Here is a 21646-nt window from a genome sequence, read left to right on the forward strand (position 1 = left end):
CACAGGTAATAAAATCACGTTGTCATCTTTCAAACCAACAGCGTGGCTTGGAAGCCTGAGATTTTTGTTTCTTCCTTTCTTTGTTTTTTTTTTTTCCAAGCAGTTAAGGGATTGGTACCGGGCTGGCAGCTCACACTTAGTGAGATGATCGTGGTGGCAAATATTATCGAGGCAGTGATTTGTTCCTTCCTTGTATTTTTTTATGAATCCCCATTCTCCAGATGAAACAAAAGCTTTGGGAAAATAAGGTGACTTTTCTCTGTCTCCACAGGTAATAGTACTAGAGCCAGTATTGAAACCCAGGCTGTTTCCTGACCTGTAGCCCTGGCTTTTGAAAATTTGCCATAGTTGGATCATTTGGTGTTTTAGACGTTGCCCTGGGACAGGAATGGAGGATGAAAGGAATCTCCATGGTGAGCTCCCAACCTGTCTTTAGCTGGACTATTGAATCCTCTCTTCTGTGCATCTTCCAACTGACTTCCCACGTGGAGGGGAACAGAATCAAGCCTTCCCCTGAAATGCTCATTTGCAATCCTGACAACTTCCTCTCAGTTTTGCTGGCCTTTCCCCCATTATGTTACCATCTGTCTCAGAAACAATGCCTAGGTAAAGACAAGTTGAAGCAATTTTTCCTCCTCTAATAAATAACAACTACTTCTCTTCTCCCTCAAAGCAGCACTGAGCACCATCTTTAAGGAGTTCCATATTTGTAAAGCTGGTCTGTGCTGCAGAGATGTCTGCTTGCTGTTCTTTTTATCATTCTTCAGATATTTCATATGCTGCCTAGGAATGATTAGCTTTTTTGTTACTGAAGTGTTTGTGGGATGCTTGAACTTTATCATGTGCTTTGAGAAGGAACTCCATGTAGTTTCTCCTTTAAAACAATGAGAGAGTAGAGCAGAGAATGCGTACTGAGGTTTCTTTTTGCACCCTCCTTCCCACTCACACACATGGCACTCCCTGGGGTTCCTGTAGTGTAGCTCTGGTGTGGTTCTATGTCATGATCCTATAGAGAATAAGCAGTAGACCTCAGGGACTGTTTTCTGGGTCTGTAACTATGCCCTGGCACCTCTGTTTGGGAGCCCCTTGTTGATGTCATGGAGTCCCTGGGTGGTTCAAGTGGTCAGCACCCTGGGCTGTTAACTGAAAGGTTGGAGGTTTGTATCTACCCAGAGGTGCCTTGGAAGAAAAAAATCATCCACTGAAAACACTGTGGAGTGCAGTTCTACTCTGTCACACGGGGGGTTGTCATGAGTCAGAATCTACTGCGTGGCAACTTTTTGTTGTTGTTGTTGATGTCAGGGGCATGCTCTGCCCCCAGAAGGGCAGTTGTGTTTCCCATAGGCTTTGACACATTCACCTTATTTCTTGCCTGATAATGGTTTCCACATCTTGAAGCATCTGGCCCTGGACCAGCTGGAATGGGAATTCTTCTTGGATGTCCTCTCCACTGTCCCCGGCATGATTTTGCACTGTCCTAGGGAGACTCCAGAGAGTATGGAGGGAGAGGCCCTGTCTTAGTTATCTAGTGCAGAAATACCGCAAGTGGGTGGCTTTAACAAACAAATTTATGTTCTCACAGTTTAGGAGGCTAGAAATCTGAATTCAGGGTGCTTGCCCTAGGGGAAGGCTTTCTCTCTCTTTCGGTTCTGGGGGAAGGTCTTTATCTCTTTTCAGCTTACGTTTCTTGGTTCCTTGGAGATCTCAAGTGGCGTGGCATCTATCTTCCCCAACTGTACTTGTTTCCTTCATCTGTTCTTTTATATCTCAAAAGAGGTTGACTTAAGACACATCTTATACTAATACTTCCTAATTAATATAACAAAGAAAACACTCCCAAATGGGATTATAGCCAGTATAGGGGTTAGGATTTACAATATGTATTTGGCGGGGGGACACACAATTCAATACATAACAGGCCCCAATAGATCTCAGATGTAAAACCAGATGAGTAAATTAAACCACTGCAACGTTGGGAGGAAAATGTGGATTGGTGAGGTGTTTGTCATAATTACAAGTGATTTAAAATTTTATGTATATATATGTATATGTATATATGTACCACCCAGTGCTGATGAGCCAATTCCAACTCATAGCAACCCTATAGGACAGAGTAGAACTGCCCCAAAGAGTTTCCAAGGAGTGCCTGGTGGATTTGAACTGCCGACCCTTTGGTTAGCAGCCATAGCACTTAACCACTATGCCACCAGGGTTTCCTATATATGTACATACATATGTATATGTAATTGGATTTTTCTCATTCAGAAATGTTAACTTAGGGAATAACTAAGATGTGTGTGATTCCAAAGTGGTGATGCAAAGAGCAGTTACAGGGTAGAGGCTGGAATGGTAATAGTAATAGTAGTAGTAATAGTAATAGCCAACTCTTACAGTGCTTTCTTATTTGTCAGGCACTGTTCTAAGTACTTATGTATTTTAGCTTTTTCACTCCAGGTGTTACAGCCAGGAATGACAGAGCCAGTATTTAAACCCTGGCAATATCAGGAAGAAAAAAAAAAAACTTTTTTTTTTTAATCTGGCTCCAGAGTCCATGCTTTTAACTATGTTATAGATTGTTTTAGATGCTAAAGTTTTCAGTGCTTGATTTGATTAATATTCTGTTTCCATATTATGTGTTTGTTTTAATTGAAAGCCGTATAATTACGGGTTTTTATATTCTTTATGTGTCTTTGTGTCATCTCTGGGGCTTGAGAGCAACTGGTTTTATGTGTCTTTGGAAGGTAATTTCTGCACAAAAACGAGTGACTAGTTTAATACATCCCTGTTGAAGTATAAATAATTTTTAATAACTGAAAAATAATGCACATATAATTAAAATAGACTTCAAAAACGTAATTCAGAAAGGCACTTCTAAATAGCTTTATGTAAATTTAATTTCTGAAAATCAGTTCTACAGGTAAATTAGTGTGGGGGTTTATTCCAGCAAAACCCTTCAAGGAATCTGTCTATAAAGTGAATGGTCACCTCCTGAATTATCTCTTTTACATGGTTTCAGTGTGTATATGTTTTCTCTGCCCTAATCCACCCATTTGAAAATGAAATATTTGAACATCTTCTATATTTAGAAATAGAATGTATTTTCTCTATTATAACAACGAATTATCCATCGAGGCATATGTAACAACAAATTTCAGGACTTGGTTAGAGCAGTTGCTGACTTTGGTCAAGGTTAAAGGAAGTATGCTGAAAAGAGATAACTGTAATTAAACTGCTCAGACCTAGCCTTCCAGATTTTTCATGTGGAGAATTGCACTTCTTCTTAGTGCATTCTTCCTGACTGTGTAATAAAACCCAAACCAAATCCACTGCCGTCCAGTCGATTCCAACTCACAGCAAACCTATAGGACAGAGTAGAACTGCCTCACAGGGTTTCCAAGGCTGTAAATCTTACAGAAGCCGACTGCCACATCTTTCTGCCACAGAGCAGCTGTGGGATTTGAACCACTGACCTTTTGGTTAGCAGCCAAGCACTTTAACCATTTTGCCAGCAGGGCTCCTGTATCTGCCTAATAACTTGAGAACAATTTACTTCATGTAATGCCACCCCCATCTTGGTAGTAAACTTCTTACTGAAAAAAAAAAAAATATTGGGCATTAAATAGTTTTATTTAATCGGGATATTCATAGATGACTTTTAATGAAGTTTCAAGGTTTTATTTTGCAGTTTTTAGGCAGGTTGGGATTAAAGGATTGTATAGATTTTTTTTGTGACCTGTTTGTATTGCATGCACGCCTATGTGTGTAGCTCAGGTTATAAGTGTGAATTGAAGTAAATGCAAAAGTGAAAGCTACAACATGGCTCCCATGCTCCCGACCACTTCCTGAAAAACCCGCCATGTGTGCCCCAGATTTAGAGACTTACACTTCAGTCCTCAGGACAGAAAGAATCCAAGTCCCTCATGGTAAAGGCCTCAAGTAAACCTAAACCTAAACATTTAAAACCTGATTTCTGCTGTTGTGTGATCTCGAATGTTTGGTTGCCTCAGTTGTAAAATTTGTGATGTGCAGTTTTGAAATTTTAAATATTAAAGAATAGAGCCGGAGCTTTGCCATACTTAAAATAATCTTAAGACTTTCTCTTTTACACGGTCCAATTATTAGAAACCATCTAGAATGTGCATTCTGATACTGAAATGTACAAATTATAAAAGAAAAACGTGAGCTTGTCAGATCAACTACAACCACCGGTCTTATAAAACTGAGTCACATTCAAATGGGCTGTGCTTACGCTACCCTCCCATTCTAGGCAAAGCGTGGCTGGGGGAGGCAGCCTGAGTCATCACCTGGTTTGTTTGACATATGCTTCCTTCCATAAATTGGGAATGGCAAGCAGCACAGTGTTCCAGGCTTGCCGTAGAGAAGGAGCTGTTGCAGCTTTGCACGATCAAAATAGGGCTTGATCAAAATGAAGTTTAGCTCATATTTTGACTTAAAATGTCAGGGCAGGGGGAGAAACTGACAGACCCAAGCAAGGAACATTTGTAAGTATCATTTTTTGATGTAAAAAAATATAGGGGTGTGTTCATAGTTTAAATTTTTTTCCTAAGGCATAACAAAAATTTAAGAAATAAATTGGGGATGTTAAAATAAATTCAGAGCTAATTCACCAAGGGGGCTCATTTACTCAACAAGACTGTTCTTGATGTGAACAGACCAGAATGATTGCATGTGAGAATCACATATGATTTGGTAGTAGCCATAGGAATTTGTCCTTATAATGTTTAATGCCTGAATTATCCATTTTTAAAGAAATGTATTTCATTTAAGAAACTTTTTAATGGCAGACTTTGCATCTCTTTAGGGACCTTTTGAAGGTATGGAGGAAGGTAGGAGGCTCATGTCTTGTACATTTTTGCTACAGTGGTTTTGCAGAAGTTTACTGGAGCTTTCATTAAAATAAAGAAGTTTAAAAATGTAAAATTTGGGGGGAGACTGTAGAGGAAGGGGAAGGAGGAGTAGATTTATAGCTGAAGTGGGTTTGTAAACTCAGCCTCAGCTTTGGGATTATTTTTTAATATGTGCCAGACATTCCACTGATTTTCATCCTGGCTGGGTTGTGGCTCTTTCTCTGTCTGTGAGGCTGGGGTGTTCCCTGTTTTAAAGCTGGAGTTGTCGCAGCCTGGGCGTTTTCTGTTTCGGCTTATGGCTTCTTTTTTTTTTTTTCTCTCTTTTCCTGAATGAGTGTCCTTTGTGTAACCCCAGTAATTCAGAAATCCTGCGGTCATAGGGACTGCCCTGTCATGTGACTTAGGTACTAGGTGCTGGCTGCTATTGGTCAGCAGCTAATTGGCGGGTCCCTATAAGAGGTCCAGGGCCAGGCGTCTGGCCACTCTCCTGCCTGGGCTGCTTGCTCAATGGGGGAGGGGGGCGTCCAGTGTTTGAGCCACATGTGATAGATGACCAAGTGACCTCTTCCTTGGGGTCCACACACCAGTGGAAGACACACAAACTGGTTGTGGCCGACTTGATCAAATGCTGGCATCTGAACTGGTAACTGTCACTTTAATATAGCTTAATGATTAAACTAAGAAAAATGCAGCTGTAAATCTATGCCAGGAACTTGTGTGGACTTACTCCCTGTCTCCTCCCCCCCCCGCCCCCTTGTTCTTACTCGTTTTGTCACAGGAATGAAATGCAGATAACTCTTTATAAAACTTGTAGGAAAAGCGGCTCATGTGATGTGGAACAAAGACATTTTATAATCAGATTTATCAAGCTGCGAAGTGGGAGTTTTAGCGAACGGAAGCAGCAGCATTCTGTCACCAGGAAATACTGCTTTATCCAGAATTGGTAAGTGAAAAATGGCATTGCTCCCTAATAGATATCATATGGTGTGTGGGGGAATTGTAAAATTGTTCACAGACCTCTAACAACTGTGCTGAACCAGAGAACACATAGAGTCGGGAATTCTAAAAAAGAGCTGCCCAAGAATATAGTATAAAGGCTGAGAATGAGGCCAGGTAATTAACAAAAACGAGCTATGTGTCACTCATTTAGCTGAGCATATGTAATGCATTTAGTTTTTTTTTTTTTCCTTCCTTTTTAGTGGGGGGAAGCATACCATCAAAATAAGTCGTTTGGTAGTTGTGGCTTTAACTTTCCATGGATATAGATTTCCATTTAGTCTGTAATAGCATGTATGGTGTTTGAAGGGCTGCTTTCAATGCCTGTCTCCTTGCTTTCCTTTCCTTCTACCCAAGGGTGTCAAGCATTCAGTTAGAATGTTAACAGAATGAAAGTTCGAGTAATGCATTGGAAACATTTTCTACTGGTTGGGAATAGATTTTTCTTTTTTACATTTGTGCCATGAATTCTAGGATTGTTCTATTTGATTACATTAGTACAGCAAATGGGTGGTTATTCTTGTATGGTCCATTACATTTTGAGAGATCATGCTTAGCAGTTTTTATCGTGTGTGTGTGTGTGTGTGTGTGTGTCTGCCTGTCTGTCTCTGAAACCTTAAATTAAGTTTCCTAATTTCAAATCTGAGCTGCCCCTATGTTTAAGGTTTCCAGAAAAATACAATAAAGCTTTGAATGCCTGTGTTACATACAATGGGTTCTTGTTCACAAATTGTAAAGAAAGACAGTTTTATATTAGGAGTGAATGTCACATTTCTTGATCTGGTTTCTTAAGAATGATTGTGTCAAAAAGGTTAAATCAAATAAGAAAATAAAATTAGAATGGTGGGGGGTGGTTGCGTGATTTTACCAGTTTCTTATTGGTTAATAGAAGCAATCACGTGATGTCTACTTATAGAATCAGATGGAAAAATATTTTTGTTCTTTAACTGCTAGCAATTATGTAGGTAATTTTGGTGCTCTCCATTTATAAATGTGAAAATACACAACTCAAACTGTTACTGACAGTTGTAAGTTTTGGCTTATATAGGATATACTTTTATGTATTTCTTCCTAAATATCTTAAACCAAACTGAAAGTTGAATCTGCATTTCTGACTTTTGGTTCCCATTCTGTTACTTTTGAAATCTTAAAAGGAAAAAATGTAATGAAACAGGATAGCAATGCTGCAGTTTCTCTTTGTTGGCAGTGAAGTGGAATGAAGGTAGAGGGGGAGGGAGATGAGTCTAGTGGGATATATAATTGGTCTTTTTTTTTTTTTTCTCTTATATACTTTGAGCACTTTTAAGGTCATTTTTCTCAGACTAATAACTTTCAAGACTTCGGTATAAGTATTTATTTTTAAATAAATAAATAAAAAGACAAGGTAAGCCTGACTGTTAAGAGCAAGTCTTGCAATAAACCAGGAAACTAGGTGATCCAACCTTGTGAATATTACAATTTATTTGACTTAATTAAGGTGTGGCCGAGGATGTGGAAAAACACTACTTATTCCCCTGATGCACGTGAATTTATAGGTTTTAGAGTCTTAAAGATAGAAAAATGGTGACAAAGTATTAAGAGGTAATTTATATCAGATTGCTTATTGTGTTTAGAGAGTTAAAATTATTTTCAGCTCTGTATTTCATCTAAGTACTTGGGTAAAACGTGATGATTTAATAATCTGGCTAAACACTGTCATGTTTAAAGGGAAAAGGAAAAAATGTTAAAAACCTCTATATAAATTTTACTTTCTACTCATCATTTAGAAGCCATTCTTTTGAATGTGTGATATAAGCAGGTTGAAATATTAAATGCTAGAAATTATAACCCAGAAGATTCCTTTAGGTCATCATATTTTCAATTCTATTTGCCATTCACTGTTGTCAGTTTGTTAATTTTAAAAGTGTCTTTAAGATGCCCTGAATTTTTCCCTGGAGTCTTTGAGAGTAGTATTAGCATTTTTGTATCCTCTGTTAAGAAAAAAAAAAAAATTTTTTTTTTTCCACGTTAAGAAGTACTAACAGTGTGCATGTGTGTTTGTGGGTATGCAAAGCTGCAGACTGAAGGAAATCTCCTTTATCTGCCTTGTTTGCCAAGTGACCTCAAAATAATTTTCTCAAATGGCATTTGATATTCGCATATTTAGAAATATGAACACGTTCCCTTTGGATTTATTTCTTGAATTTTTGGTATGATATACAGTTTTCCCCAACTGACTGTTTTTTTCCTTGAGGAATGTATGTGTGTGTGTGTATATATATATATATATATATATGTGTGCGTGTATATATGTATATATACACATACATATGTATATATAATACTTGATTTGAAGGGAAGCTTTAGTCACTAGTGAAACAAGTGGCTATTTGTTAGAACCCAGATAAGCCACCCAGTGTTGTTCCTATGACAACTGAGTAGCTGGGTGTTGAAATGTAGCTTTAAGTTCTCAGTTTAGAAATGTCATTCAGACCTCCCACTACAGTCTCATTGAGTAGGAGGATAATGAGAAGGGGAAAAAGCATAAAGCAACGTAAGCATCTCCATTTGTTTCATGTCTTCCTGACTTGTTTTTGTGTACAGGATTGCCCTGGGAGTGGTAGACATAGGTCTTGAACAAAACAATACCTCACTATAAAATAGTAAATGTAAAGGGGTCAGAAAAGATGGGGGAGATAAGTAACAACATATGGGGTAATAAAGAGGCAGGAGAAGTCTGCTTCCATGGGTTTTTGTAGATCCTTTTGCCAGGGCTGACCATCAGTGAGAACATCTTGAACCAGTTATTGTATAGCTCTTCAAGAGCTGCAAATATTTCCTTAAAATGCAGTGTGGGGAAAATTCCTTTGGTAGCAGGATGGTTTACCACTTTTACGTAACATTTATCCATCTCCCCGAGGCTGACTACATGGAATACTGTGTTCTTTTAAGGTACATGTTTTTAAATCAACTGTCATTTAATAGCTTTTGTCTGTTTTCTATGGAAAAGACAAGGCCGTGCTATTAAAATGGTGATACAACTTAAGTATTTTACCCTATGTTCGAAAAACAACTTAAAAAAAAAAACCCTTAAAGGTTGTTCAAGACCTAATGCTTATGGAAATGAATCAGTTGATTCAGAATGCTATAAAAACAAAACAGTTGCCATCGGATTGACTCTGACTCATGGCAACCTCATGTATGTCAGAGTAGAACTGTGCTCCATAGGGTTTCCAATGGCTGATTTTTCAGAAGTAGATTGCTGGGCCTTTCTTTTGAGGTACCTTTGGGTGGACTCAGACTTCCTTCCAACCTTTTGATTAGCAACTGAGAGTGTTTTGACCATTTATTTGTTCATTACTACCCCCAGAAATTAGAAAGGAAGAGTTCAATGGGGTTGTCCCTTTCTTAATATAGGTCTGCCATCTCTTCTGAAATCCAAAAAGCTCTGAAAATTAAAAGATTTTAATATAAGTAATGTGGTAGCAAATCTTGACCTGAACTGATGTGGTTATTTATACTCTTTATTTATCGAACTTATTATGGATATTTGTATATTTTACTCAGGGATTTGAACTGGTTCTGCCCAGATCAGTCATGGCCAAGGAAGCAGCACAGGAACAGATCCGAATTTTTGAAGTTACAGTTTACTGGACAGATAGCCAGAACGGGAAAAATTACAGGTCTAGGCTCTGCTAGAGACGTAATCTCCCTCTTAAAGAACAAGGGCAGCTTATTCGTTGCATACCAACCAAATCTCTTGCCCTCAGATTTTCAGCACAGGAGAAAGCAGCGCTGTCCCACTCAAAGATGGTGGTGCCCTGCTCAAAGATGGCAGCACTCTGCTCAAATATGGCAGCACTCTGCTCAAATATGGCAGCTGACCGTACCACATTCAATGTGTGTCTCTCTCCTACAATCCTGCCAATAATCCAGGCTCATGTATCAGGCTCCTGAAAGGGCTCTTTATACCTCTTCGGAGTCTCCCGTTCCAGGGCTTCAAGCCACAATTTGCCAAATCTGCCAAATTGTGAAACTTCTGGTCTGTTCCTATTTTACTTCGTTGGCCATGACTGAACTGGTTCAAACCAGTTTGAAGCCCTGGTTTTACTTCTACTTAGAAATTTTAATGTGTTTGATCATAGAATGCTGCCTCAGACCTCCTGGAGTTTTATATATATGTAGAATAATAACCCTATTTCTTTTATAAAATAATAATATTCAATCTTAGTGTCAGATGAGGGTTTGTAGACCTCTAATTGCTGCCATATATTGAGATCATATTGTGTGCCAGGCACTATTCTAAATGAATCACTAGCATCTAAAACAGTGCCTGGCATGTTGCTGTAAAAAAAAAAAAAATTAGCATAGCAAGCTTACAAAAATACCTTGCCCGGGGATGGCACGGCTGGCAAACAAACAGAAGGTACATGTTATTTGCTTAAAAATACAGTAATCCTCACAAAAACTGCCTGTGGCCAATATGATTGTTATCCCCAACGTACATGGGAAACTGATGCACAGAGAGGTGAAGCAGCTTGCCTAAAGTGAGACAGTTAGGAAGTAGTGGAGCCAAGATTTGAAAGTGGTTTAGCTGCAGTCTGGTCTTATTTAATGAGCCTGCTTCAGTTTTTTTTCAGGTATGAGAGAGGACTGAAGATGTGGCACTGAATCTCTTGACTGAGGCAGAGGGACGTTTCAGTTTGTTTTATTCCTAATCACCCTGTGCCTGGTGCCATCACAGCTAATGGTCATTACCAGGGCCCTACTGGGAAAGGGTTTTAATAGTTTCTCCTGGGTGGAAGTGTGAGAGTTCCAGGGATCTGAGAGGCTCTTAATCGCTTCCCAACATGATCTCTATCATGGAGATGACTTCTTTATTTTGAGAGTTAGACGAGTAAAATAACTCTTTTCTTAGCCACAAAGAAATTAACTTGAATAGTGAAAAATGCCTTTTTGTAGACATTTTCTGAATCCTTTACATGGCAGGAGGTTTGGGCTCTGATGAGGGAGGGCATGGGTCATCTCGAAGGGGAGCCACACTGGGACAAAGCAAGGCCTGTGGGGGGAACTGTAGGTTTATGGCACTCTTTGAATCCTTAAAAGGATACTTCTAGCAGTACTTGTCAAAAATATAGATAAATATTAGTATATAAGATACCTCTGCAACCCTTATATATTTCTAGGGATAAGAAAATTCATCCCAAGCTGGTGGCAGCTTGCCCACTCTATACCTCAAATTCCCTATCCTTCTTACCTGTATTATTTTTCTTCTTGGTACTTATCTCTGTCTGATACGTTTTACTTATTTGTTTCGTCTTTTAGTCACACACTAGCAGTAATGTTATCTTTGAAGAGATTTAAAGGTTCTACATTTATGCCTCTTTAATGTCATCTTCAAACTCATTCCCATCTGTCAATCTCAGACTGCTATAAATAATTTTTTTGCCTATTAGATTTTCCTTTTTTTTTTTTAATTTTTATTAAGCTTCAAGTGAACATTTACCATTCCAATCAGTTTGTAACATATAGGTTTACATACATCTTACTCCCTTCTCCCACTTGCTCTCCCCCTGTTGAGTCAGCCCTTTCAGTCTCTCGTTTTGTGCCATTTTTGCCATCTTCCCTCTCTCTCTATCTTCCCATCCCCCCTCCAGTCAAGAGTTGCCAACACACTCTCCCATGTCCACCTGATTTAATTAGCTCACTCTTCATCAGCATCTCTCTCCCCCCCACTGACCAGTCCTTTTCATGCCCGATGATTTGTCTTCGGGAATGGTTCCTGTCCTGTGCCATCAGAAGTTCTGGGGAGCATTGTCTCTGGGATTCCTCTCGTCGCAATCATACCATTAGGTATGGTCTTTTAATGAGAATTTGAGGTCTGTATCCCATTGGTCTCTTGCTCCCTCAGGAGTTGTCTGTTGTGCTCCCTGACAGGGCAGACATTGATTGTGGCCGGGCACCAACTAGTTCTTCTGGTCTCAGGATGATGTAGGTCTCTGGTTCATGTGGCCCTTTCTGTCTCTTGGGTTCTTAGTTGTCGTGTGACCTTGGTGTTCTTCCTTTGCCTTTGCTCCAGGTGGGTTGAGACCAATTGATGTATCTTAGATGGCCGCTTGTTGGCATTTAGGACCCCAGGCGCCACAATTCAAAGTGGGATGCAGAGTGTTTTCATAATAGAATTATTTTGCCCATTGACTTAGAAGTCCCCTCAAACCAAGTTCCCCAGACCCCAGCCCCTGCTCTGCTGACCTTTGAAGCTTTCATTTTATCCCGGAAACCTCTTTGCTTTTAATCCAGTCCAATTAGGCTGACTTTCCTTGTATTGAGTGTTGTCTTTCCCTTCACCCAAAGCAGTTAGATTTTCCTTGTTATTAGTAATCATTTTTATATCAACATCCACGAGAATTTCTTTTTGTAAACAGACTTCTAGATTTGTGATCAGAATTTGGAGAACTGATATCTTCATTCAGAAGGGGAAACAACCAGATTTTAATATAATCATTGAGTTTTTTTTTTAAATCATGATTCTGAATTACTAAGAAGAACATGCAAAGTAAAATACTTTTACATTTTGTGAACTACCCTCAGTTTAGGTAAGGATCTGTAGATAACATTTATTCCAGCTAAAACATTATCTTAAATCTACCCACTTGCTACCCTTTCCCCTTTAAAAAAATAAGAAAATCAATGTAAAATACTTGTTCTGCATATTATACTGAAGAAAGTAAGTGATTTTATCTTGGATATTTCCTGCCTCAAGTTCTTGAATTCTCAATTTTAACCTATTGTCTTTCAATCCTGTATTTATTCTGGTTTATACATTCTGAAGTATTTAGGATAATCTAAAACTTAAAACTAAAAAATTCACATCGATTATTCATTGTAAACAATGTGGCTGTATGAATACATCATTCATCTTTGTATTAATTCTTAAAGGAACAGATTAGATGCACATAAAAGTTGAATTTAGTATGCTTTTGTACATCAGTATAACAGTAGACATTTTTTCTTAGCCATATTTAATAGATTTTAGTTGCTTTCTTTTAAATGGCTAATTTATTGAACAACTTTAAGAAAAAGAAGTGTAGCTATTTACTTAAAGGTATAAAATGGAATAATTATGAAAATCAAGCTAAAGTTTTACGTTAAATGTTAACCCTTTCTGGCTCAGAAGAGTTTAATTTCCTTGAAGCACCTGTTCTACTGAAAGCCTGTTGTGGTGGTGTTATTGGAAGAAGGCTTAGTTCTCCTGCCTTTCCTAAAAGGAGATGGATAAAAGATTTTTTAAATGAAAATTCATAGATTTTCTCAATTAGGGTTTATGTGATACATATAAAATGAGATGAGTTCTTAAAAATGGGACAAACTGAATGAATTTATACAGAGCCTGCAAGATTCGCAGGTAGCTTTTTCCTGATTATCTGAAAAAATCTCCTCCATACCTCCAGATGTTTCCCAGTGAGCATCAAGTAAGTGGCAGTGGTCACACCACCTCAAGAAGGTGCCTATTTATAACATCCACTGAAATGTTTACTCTCTGAGAGGCACACACAGGCTTTGGAAACAAGTAGAGTTGTGCTGTCAACTCCATTTTGCACCTTACTAGCTGAGAAAGCTACTCCGTTTGTTTCCGTAAGCCTTGGAGAGTAGAGTGTCAGTATTAGCTCATACGGTTGTGGCATGAAATGAGATAACAAGTGTAAAGCACGTGGCGTGGTACCCAGATACAATGGTGCTTAATACAACTTTAGTTTTCTTCCCCAATTCTTTCAGGGACAAATTTAGTCAGTTTAGTCCCAAAGTCTGTAGATCCATGCTGAGTTACATGACTTTTTTTTTCCACATCAGCTGAAGCAAATTGATGATGATGATGCTGACTGCCGTTTATTGGATACTTACTATGTTCTAGGAGCCCTGGTGGTGCAGTGGTTAAAGCAGTACGAACCCGCCAGTCGCTTTGTGGGAGAAAGATGTGGCAGTCTGCTTCCATAAAGATTTACAGCCTTGGAAAGCCTATGGGGCAGTTCTACTGTGCCCTATAGGGTCACTATGAGTCAGAATCAACTTGATGGCAGTGGGTGGGGTGGGTACCATGTTCTAACCAGGTGCATTGACCCATTTAATCCTCATGACAACCCACTGGTACAGTTATTGTGCCCATTTTATAGATGAGGAAACTGAGGCACACAGAGGTTAAAGGAACATTCTTAGGGTCACTCAGCTGATCAGTTATGGTGCCAAAATCCAAATCCCAGATAGACTGTTGCCAGTGCAGATGGCAAGTACTTAGGGCAGAAAAGCAGAATAAAATTTGACTGAACCTGAAAGTCTCAGAAATGGTTTTCTATAAAGTGTCACATCTTCCAGGCCTGGACCTCTCAATATTGAAATACATAGTTGACTTTTCTGCTTCTTATTTCACAAATCATTGGGAGCAGTTTTAGTCATCTGTGTTTTATGAGTTTTAATGAGCCCACTGAAGTATAGGAGGGGAATTCCTTGTTTTCAGTTAATCTCATGCACTAACAAATTTACTCATGCAACTTCCCCTATTTTTTTCTCTAATGTTTTCACTTGAAAGTGGGGGTAGAAGGGAGAAGTATGTGAGCGTTTGAGCCCTAGGGATGTACTTTCATTAACCCTTCTGGAGATTCTTTCTTCTATTTGGTATAGAATTAATCCATAGAAAATTAAAATGAATAAGAATCTATGTTCACTAATATTGTTCTCCTTTATCTCCATCTAGTCTGGGTGCTATCTAGTGGGACAAAACCTCTAAACAAAGAATTACAAGAAGCCGTCTGTATGCATAAAACATTATGTTTGGGCGAAGAGTTAATTTTCAGAATATGGGAAAGGGTTTTCATATTTAAAGTTTCCTTTTTCAAATGTAGATTGAGAATTTGACTTAGAGGGTAAGGGCAGGCTGCCTGCCTGAGGGTTCAGAGTGCCAGGAAATTAGGAAAAAAAATCCTCTGGCCTTAGATCAAGCCTACCATTAGGAAGATAAACTAATTATGTCTACCTTCCTTCTTTTATTTCATCATTCATTCATTTATTCATGTTCTCATTTAACACCTGTAGGACAAATGAAAAAAAAAGGACAGGGGTGAGAGTCCTTTAGGGGACTAACTAATTCTTAATTCCTTTCACCTCAGGCAATGACTAAATCTTTTATTTGATCTTTCGCCATTTTCGAGACAAAGAACATTCAGACTGATACTCATAAAAAGTCTTTAAGCATCTTCCTTTGGCAGCCATGCCTCCTCTTTAAGGTGTGTGGGAGACAAGGCTTGTGAGGGGAAAACAATGCAGAAAAATTGTTTTTTTTTTTTTTTTTAATTTTTTCTTTAAATGGCGGCAGAGGAAGGGATCTTAGTAGGGAATGGGTAATTAAATATGGTCTACACTTCTTTGAGCTTTCAACTCATTTGCTCATTTAAAGAAAAATTCAGAGAACATTCAAGACTACTAGAAGAATGTCTTGCAAAATAATTTTTAAATAGAACTTAAACCAATTTAAAGGTTAGAAATCTTACTCTGCCCTCAAGCAAATTTGTTATGAGTTTTTAAAAATATTTCTAAATAAATATGTGAAAAATGAGAACTACCCTTTTTTTCTTGGTGGTGGTGGGGGAAATCAGAGGATAGGAGGGAGGGTTTATACAATTACTGTTTTTAAAAAGTGTTATTTGTCACCATGCTGGAGTTATGAATACTCTTCCTTAAAACAGCCAGAGTCCTTATCTTTACTTGTGATTTGTCATTCCCCATAGTTTCTGAAAAACACATAACTAACCCTTCAAGTTCTTTTCAATGGTACAAACTGCGTCTGTGTGTTTCCTGATACAGGTTTGACCACAGCAGCAAAAGCAATGAAAATGTTTTATGGTTTTCAGCATGAAATATGAAGTCTACATTAATAGTAGGTATGTTAATGGGCAATGGATCGAAATGTTAATCTAGATTCAAAAATAAAAAATAAACAAACAAAAAGCACACTTCACCAGAATGGCTTATTATCTCAGGGCTCTTGTCTCAGAGAGAGAGAATCAAATAAGGATAGTCAGGACCAAGTTTAGGTTGGTGAAGACAGTGAATTTCAACCTTTCTCCCTGTCTTATTTGACACCCATGCTCTAAAAGACCCTCCCTTATCTTCTACCCAGGGAAACTATTCTTTCTCCTGCACCCCTGCCCAATTTGTCTTAATACTGGGGAAATGATTACTTTTCTACAACTTTGTCCACCTGGCCCTTGAAGCATGGGGTGTTTGGGCAAGGTGTTAACAGAAGTTGTTTTGGGTGCCAACTAGACTTCATAAGCTTGAAGCAGAGACATTGAAAATATTTCATGTGAAAAGTATTCATTTTACAAAAATTTATTGCACATACACTATAAAGCAGGTAACATTCTAGGTCTGGGAAAACGGCAGTGAACAAAGTCCCAGCTATTCAGAGAGTGCAGGTGATTTCTGTATGGATCCTTGAGAGTTGAGCCCATGATGCCTCATAACTGGACTGTATACAAGTTGGATATAAATGTCTTTGGGTAAGATACTACTTTTGTAATTTAAATTAGTGTGATATGACAGATAAAGTATAGGCAGTCCCTGGGTTACAAAAATCTAACTTACGTATAACCCATAGTTATCAACCAACCCCCATAAAGCTTATTATGTTAAAAATTTGAGGTACATGCAATGGTTCGTAATAACAAATGGGCGCTACTTTGCGATAGGCATCAAAACATTATTACTGTATTATTATGTTAAAGATGTTTTAGTGTATCTGGAAGTGTTTAATTTTTTATTCGTAGAAAGGTATACTATATGCTAAGACAAACATTTGACTCATGTTGGGAACTGTACCAAACTGTTTTGACTTACGTACAAATTGGACTTAAAGACAGACTTAGGAAACGAACTTGTTTGTAATCCGGGGACTGCCCGTAGAGCTATTTGAAATACAAATGCAGCTAAGGAGCCAAAAGTGTATAATTCTTCCTGTCATTTCTATTCATCAGGTAGGTTTGGGACCCCGAGTATCTAGCAGTGGGATGTTTCGATTCAATTTATTAAATTTTCCAAATTTCATCTTCCATGGTGTATGTCTTTCCTGATTTGGCAGCTGGCAATAATAATTGAAAAACAAGACAGTTCAGAATTTTAAACTATGTGGTTTTTAAGTAATTTGATGTTAAAAATGTCTTTGTTTCTGTAGTCCTGAGTTTTGTGTTCACTCAATTGAGAAATTCCCTCATATAATTATATGTGAAAATTTACTGCTTGATACAAGTTAGAAAGATGTGTTATATAGTACTTGTTTTACAATTGGAGGCAGATAGGGAGCATGGAGAAAAAAAATTGGTTAAACAGTTGGCAGGGCTTCAAATCGGAGTTCTAGTTTCTGCATTTCTAAGAAGTTATACATAAGAATCACATGGGGATCTTGTTAAAATTTAGGTTCTGATTCAGTATAACTGGGGTAGAAATGCAAATTCTCAACAAGGATTCAAAACAGAATGAACTGGTTCAAAGCCCTGCCAACTGGGGAGGGTGGACTAATATGTACTTTTTCTCCTTTAAATTTTTGCTAAAAACTTCTTTGAAATTTCTTAAAGGTAGAGTTATTATAAATGGATTACAGCTCCTTGTCATTCTCTTATTATCGTAATCTGATAGTAAAACTCCTACCCAAGTGTGGCTATTTGATGTTTTTTGTGTAAAGTCCATGCAATTTCTGTCATCTGGGAGTTTACACGTTAAGAAGCATGACGTCCTGAAAGCAGACATAGCATGTGCGTGCACATCATTCTGTTGACACTGGGCCACACAGCCAGGCCTGGCGACATACAGGGCTTAAAGCAAAGGAGCTTTATTGCTGTTTGCAAATTATTGCCCAGATTTATCTTACTCCACACCACCTGAGATGTTAATTTTTGTTACCTTGCCTGACATTCTTCATTTGGGTTAACAGAGATTTTTTTTTGACGGGGGCTACCTGCAGGAAAGGGGTATCGGTTTTGTTCTTTTTTTTTACCTGCAGGAAGGGGGTATCGGTTTTGTTCTTTGTAGTTTAGGTCAACTGAACCTGAATTCCTCACTGCCTCTGACTAAAAAACCCACTGGAGGACCTAAGTCTTATGTGTGGGGAGCAGAAATTAGTAATTTAGGAACATAGAGTGTTTTGTGGAGTAGGGCCTAGTTTGTTCCTTTCCATCCTCCCTGAAGGTAGGAGCTCTGCACTGAGAGGAGGGAGAGGTGAGCACATCATGAGAAAACTGACCCCCTTGGGTGAGTGGCATGGGGAGCTGAGAGATAAAGATGTAGAAATGGATAAGGGAGGATGGAGGGAACCTCAGCGTAGCTGGCAAATCTCTAATCCTAACTCCAGGCATCCTTGGGCCTCTGCCTCACTTCTTCCTGGTATCCTGGACATGATATCTGTTCCTGCTCATCTCTAGTGAGACAAGGGACATGCTCCTGATAGACTGAGAGTCCCTTTGCTGAGGAGTCGACAGCAAGAGGAATTCAGGTATGGGCGTTCAATCCACCATCTTCCCAAAATCCTTCATATAAATCTCTCTACTGAATCTACTTTCTAGGTATAATATAAAGAGCTAGATATATAAAGAGCTAGACATAGATATTCCTTTTCTACAAACTTTCTGACTTTTTTGCTTTGAGGGAAGCACATGGAATGCCCATGTAGCAGTGTCCTCTATTTGGTCCTTCCGCTAAGGCCAGTCACCTCTGATGGGCTCTCAGGGCTTAAGCTAGTTTGCCCCGTGCACCTTGGGATTTCCCCCTTTTCTTTCCCCATGTAAATAGACAATTTGCAGTCTGTGTTCTTAGACCTTGATATTGCTGCCTTTGACTGGAGTCTATTCTGGAACAACTGTGTGGTGGCTGGGCACTGCAAAATGAGTCAGTTCCTGCAGTTCGGTTACAAGTTCTCAAAAAGTATTTCAGAATGTGGATGTGGTCAGCAGAGTCATTTTCCAGGCATCTAAAAGGAAACCCACATCAACTGTAACAATTGAGCTGTGAACTGATGGCCATGCACAGAAGAACCAGGCCTGCTTTTCCTCAAAGGAAAGCCTGTAGCTGCCCTCAAATCTAGCCTACTCTGCATCTTAAAGGAGGATTCATCTTTATACTTGAAATCACATTTTATTTTTCTGTTACTTTTTGCACAAACAATGCTATAGATGTTTTGGTCTTCATTGCTTCTTGAATGAAGGTAGACATTTGATATAAAAAAAAATTGTAAAATGGAATCTATAGGATTAGAGTATGATTAGTACAGAGTGTGAAATGTGATAATTTAGCTGATTCACCGAAGAATGACTAAGATGATTTAGGTACCACTAGAGTACATGGGAATGTGATTATTTTGTTTACTAATTAAGTTCTGAACCTATGTAGCACTTTATAGTAACACTGATAAAAAATTAAATTCTTTTCAAGCTGTGGAAGAATTTCAAGTTTGGAATAACATTTAGAGAATATTTAGTTCATCGTTTTAAAAAATAATCATTGTGATTTTTTTAATCTTTTTGGGTACCCATGAATTATGTAAAATTTTGATTGTTCTTCATTATCAGCCTTGTTTATCACTCATTAAAACTGAAGGAGTTTTTAATAATAAAACAAAACTATAAAACAATGGGCAAATGATTTGAACAGATACTTCACCAAAGATATGTAAATGACAAACACGTGAAAAGATGCTCAACATCATTAGTCATTAGAAATATAAATTAAAACCACAGTGAGATACTGTTCCATACCTATTTGCATGGCTAAAATTAAAAAGGCCAACCATGCCACATGTTCGTTGTGATACGGAGAATCTAGAAATCTCATACATTTTGGTAGACAAGTAAAATGATAACTACTTTGGAAGATAGTTTGACAGTTCTTAAAATGTTAAACATATGCCTACCATTGATCCAGTCATACCATTCGTAGAGAAAAGAAAGCATATTTCCATACAAAGACATGTGCATGCATGTTCATAGCAGTTTTATTAGTAATAAATAGCTAAAAACTGAAAGCAACCCTAGTGTCCGTCAACAGTTGAATGAATAAACAAATTGTAGTGTATCTATTCAATGGATAGGATACTACTCAATAATGAAAAGGAATGAAGTGTTGATACTTTAAACAACATGGATGATCCTCACCCACGTTATGCTGAGTGAGGAAGCCAGACAAAAAAGAGTGCATACTGCATGGTTACATTTGTAGAAAATGCAAAGAAATCCATAATGACAAAGCAGATCAGTGGTTGCTTGCAGTATAGGGTGGGGGGCCGGGGAGTTGGCAAGAGGGAAGGATTACAAAAAGGCAGGAGGAAACTTTGGGAGTAGTGAATAATTTCACTATCTTGATTGTGGTGATGGTTTCATGGGTGTATACGTATGTCAAAACGTATCAAATTGTGCACTTTAATATGTGTAGTTTCTTGTATGTCATTTGTTTCTGAGTTTTAAAAAAAATCATTGTTGTAGTAGATGAAGGGTTTAAAAATGTCCTTATTTGGCAAAATAAAAAGCCAACATCCCTTGGGTGGAAATAATCTAATAGAGTTTTAATGGTTTGGGAAGAGAAATGTAACCTAGTGCCGTGAGAAAGCAAAGTTAAAATGTGAACATAATAAATGTGACATCTTTAGTTTCTACTGTTTAAAAGGCATTTAAACAAGTAGTTCAGGAAGTATCTTGCCCACCACTGTGGGGCCAGCTGAATCCCTGGTTTTAAGCATTTGCCCTAAATGCAAGTACTGTAGCACTCATTGTACAATACGGATTAAAGCACATGAAGCTGAATTCAGATTGCAAAAACAACACATTAAAATACCTACCTTCAGATTCTACTATTATTAGAGAAATATATCTCCTATATTTGTAAAGCACATTGAAATTATAAAGTACTTTTAGAAACCTGATGTGATCCTCTCAATAGTTTTAGTACAGTCAGTATTATTAGCCTCATTTCCTTGGGGAGCAAACTAAAACCCAGAGAAACAAAGCTACTTGCCTGGATTACAGAACCCCCATCTTCTTGGTTAGAGATCACCATTATTCCCACTACACCTTGCTGCTTCTTCACACTCACGTCATTGAGGCAGTGTGATCCCCTCTAACCCTCAGTTGCCCCATCTGTAAATGGGTAATAATAACACAGCCACCTGCTTAGCTATAGCTAGGCTGTTGTGTCAAAGGCTTATATGGAAAGAACTGTGGAAGCTGGACAGCACTGTGTACACAGTGGGTATTGGTATTTACTGGATTACTGATGGCACAGTACTGAGTAGGCGTCTTTGTAAAACCAACAGGGTAGCACAACAGCCTAATTTCATTAGTCCCACTTTGGCTTCCATTAAGATTGGAAAGTTTCATGATAAATGAAATCTTGTACACTGGATTATTTAAAATTCTTCTTTAAAAGTTAGCAAACGACTAAGTTGAGTCCCAGCAGCTCCAACTGCTGGTGTCTTTTGAACGAGACAAAACAGAGCTAAAAGCAAGTTCCATTGGGGTTGACCTAGCCAAGAAGGTTGGCCCATGACTGGTTGGGGGCAGCTGCCTTTTGGAAAAATTCCTGACGGGCCTGTCACCACCCATGCTTTTCTCTGCCCAGCATATGTGATAAACTGCGTAGGGCCCAGTTATAGCTCTCTAGTGTTCTCTAAGACGGCATTTCACAAAACACGTTCTCAGGAGACAGGAAAAAAGTTCTGTAGTCAAATAAGTTTAGGAAAAGCTGAGTTCAACAACATGAAATGGGTTTCT

The 21646-nt window shown here is 38.4% G+C and overlaps 1 long non-coding RNA gene across 3 annotated transcripts in view; it reads left to right on the plus strand.

Annotated features, from left to right (window-relative positions):
• The window catches only part of LOC126068609 (uncharacterized), a 102579-nt gene extending 83251 nt beyond the window's left edge, over nucleotides 1-19328 (plus strand). The window contains exons 4-6 of one of the 3 annotated variants that reach the window (XR_007515742.1): nucleotides 272-413; nucleotides 5647-5811; nucleotides 15699-19328. This is a non-coding gene — a long non-coding RNA (uncharacterized LOC126068609). Of the gene's footprint in view, nucleotides 1-271; nucleotides 414-5646; nucleotides 7590-15698 lie in introns of those variants that run through there. The other 2 variants (XR_007515741.1, XR_007515743.1) reach the window with 2 other exon arrangements.
• Nucleotides 19329-21646: the final 2318 nt, after the last annotated feature.

The sequence above is a fragment of the Elephas maximus genome, chromosome X (genome assembly GCF_024166365.1).
Source record: "Elephas maximus indicus isolate mEleMax1 chromosome X, mEleMax1 primary haplotype, whole genome shotgun sequence".
In the NCBI taxonomy this organism is placed as follows: Eukaryota; Metazoa; Chordata; class Mammalia; order Proboscidea; family Elephantidae; genus Elephas; species Elephas maximus.